The sequence below is a fragment of the Solanum tuberosum genome, unplaced genomic scaffold (assembly GCF_000226075.1).
Source record: "Solanum tuberosum cultivar DM 1-3 516 R44 unplaced genomic scaffold, SolTub_3.0 scf00196, whole genome shotgun sequence".
NCBI classification, from domain to species: domain Eukaryota; kingdom Viridiplantae; phylum Streptophyta; class Magnoliopsida; order Solanales; family Solanaceae; genus Solanum; species Solanum tuberosum.
The window spans coordinates 671,517-674,750 of NW_006239123.1; positions in this window are offsets into that span (position 1 = coordinate 671,517).

Genomic DNA, 3,234 nt, shown 5'->3' on the forward strand with positions numbered 1-3,234 from the left:
GCGACAAGAAACACCTCGTCCTAGATGAACCTTTAGGGACAAGAAGTTGTCTCTCTTAGATGAACCTTTTAGAGATGAGAAACTGTCTCGTCCTAGATGAACCTTTAGAGACGAGCAAAAATTTTGGTCTCTAGTTGACCATCAATGGTTCTGGATCTTTATATCACAAAAAATTTATAAGCTTTGTCAATAAATATAAGATTTCTACAATAAATCTTCATACAAAATGTTGACATAAATATAAAAAATAAGTTAGCATCCCATGTTGTTAGTTTCAACATTTTCTTAAGAAAAAAAAAGCTTAGCAAATTAACAATATCCCGAGCAAGGCCACGATTTCAAGTTTGGCATAACTTTCCTAGAAAAATATTAATGGTCTTGTGCTTCTTCTAAACTTTCATCTTAACTTGTAGCTTCAATCTTCACAAAAGAAATCAAAAATTCACCAAGGGTTACCCAAGTATATCAATAATCTGCATGAACGTAAGAAAAAATGATTTAGAAAACATTGAGATTCATTAACCAAGAATCAAAATCTATATCAAAAACACAAATTCATTCACAGGGGAAACAAATTGTTGCGGAGGAATTGGACAAGCAAGATATAAATGTTTCAGGAGAAACATCTACGTTATTTGTGTTGCAGGGGATTAATTATAAATTAAAAACTAAAAGCGTGCACAATGAAACAACTTAATATGGATGGCAATATAATGAGAAATCAGTTAACTAAAAACAATGAAATGAAGCAACCTGGATCTTGGCACAACTAAATGTCGATAGCACCTGCAGATAGCTAAGGGCAAGTAAATTGGAACTAAAAAAGATATAACTTTCTCTTGTACTTGTGAATGAATGAAACCCCTCCCCCCCTTCTTCAACAAAGATTACAAGCACTATCTATATATCAGATTGCATTACAGTGACAGTATCAAATATAAGAGAACTATATATTGCATTTATAGTGATTTTTCTACCACAAAACATTTATACTAAGGAGTATCATTAGAAATATTTGTGCAAAAAAAAAAGATGTTCGCGCACAGTTGTACAAAAACAAAAAACAGTGGAAAAACATGTGTGTGTACCACTTTATGTGCAGAAAATAAAAAAAAACAGAGAACAATTATATTTTAAATAGAGATCAATAAAAAAACAGAGGAAAAAGATGTGTGTGCCACTTTACGTGTAGAAAAAAAAGATCAGTTATATTTAAAACAGAGATCAACTATGAATGCAATATATCGAACAACCACAAGCTCTATAAAGGTGATTTTTCTCACAATCTAGGCTTATCAGAATGACACACGTGCCACCGTTGGAGCTCTCCCAGCCGCAGATGGATCACATTCAAAGCCTAATCTTAATGGGAGTAAAATCCAACAAACTTCATCCACGAATTCATCATCCAACTCTTCGAAAATTCAAAAACCTGAAGCGATGGTGATAACTATTTCAGAAGGAGAGTTGGAATGAGCAAGAAAAATTATCTCAATCAACCTTAGGTGGATTAATTCAATTAGAAAGGAATGGAGAAAGTGATTCCTCTCTCCATGGATCACCCACAACCTAAATTTCAAAGAGCCCCTATCGTCCCAATTTAGAAAATACAGAGTGAAAAGATTTGAAGAAGTGCCGGTAGATCGCAGCTGAAGTGTGTCGATGTTAGACCAACAACAGAGGAAATTTAGCAAGATTCCAACCCAGGGGAGTATTCTCCGTATTTCAAGGAACATATCACTGTAATTTTGAGTAATTTTGAAAATGAATGGTTGTTCTTAATCTCCGACAACAACTCCGAGATACGCATCAAACAAGCAAATGGTTGTTCTAAATCTCAAAATTAATTGAATGGGAAGGAGGATAGCCGACCTGAACACAACCAAGTCCAAATGGTGAATGGTCTGCAAGGCTCAAGAAATCACAATGAAGAACAGATGGGAACTCATAAGCACTCAAATCACTTGGCACCATCAGGTTCTTCAAATTCTTCTTCGAATTTCTCTTTCAAGATCAAAGCTCAGGATCAATCAAATATCCAAATCAGGAACGATGTGGAACCAGTGCATAATCCCTTCAACAAGTCGAAGGGAAATGATCACATAACTCACACGGAAGCAGCTACTGTGACAACTCAGGTAAATCAACAGCCTTTGAATTAATATAAAAATGTTATAGAGGTTGCACAGATCGCATCAACACAGGAAGTAGGGACACCATTACATCTAGAACATAGAGAACCATCAGGCATGCCTAAATCCCATAAACATGCTAGTCTTAATACTATTGATAGGAATAAGAAACCCTTAACCTAAAAAACATAAAGCCCTAAACCCTAAAAACCTAGGTAAAACCCTTAAACTAAAACCCTAAACCCAAAACCCTAAATCATAAACCTAAAACCCTAAGAAACCCTAAACCCTAATCCGTAAGAAATCCTTACTCCTATAAACCCTAAGATAAAAACCCTAAAAACCATTTAAACTCCCTACAAAGCCCAAAGCTATAAACCCTAATTCCTAAAAATCTCTAAACCCTAAACCTAAAAAATAAAATAAAAACCCTATTCCCTAAATCCTAAACCCTAAAAACCCTAAGAAACACATAGCCCTTAAAAAACCCCTAAACCTAAAAAACTCTAAGCTCTAAACCTTATAAATCCCTAAATCGTATATGACAAACCCTAAGAAACACAAAAAAAAGCCTAAGTCGTTAACCCTAAACTTATAAAACACTAAAAAACCTGAACTGAAAAACCTAAAGCCCTAAACCTTAAAAAACCCTAAACCCTAACCTAAAGCCCTAAATGGTAAATCTAAATCCCTAAGAAACATTAAATCCTAAACCTTAAGAAACCCGAAATCCTATCAACCCTAAAGAAAACCCTAAACACCATGTAAAACCCCTAAAACCCTAAGCTCTAAAGCCCAAATCCTAAAAATCTGTAAACCCAAAACCTAAAAATACAAAAATAACATAAGCCCTAAACCCTAAGAAACACTTAACCCTTAAAAACCCTAAAACAACCAAAAACCCCTAAACCTAAAAAAACTCTAAGCTCTAAACTCTATAAAGCCCTAATTACAATATGCTAAATCCTAAAAATCATGAAAAACCCCAAGACTTAAACCAATAAAATCCTAAAAAACCTTAACCGAAAAAACCCAAAGCCCTAAACCTATAAAACCTAAATAAAACCCTTAACCTAAAACCCTAAACCTAAAAAAACCCTAA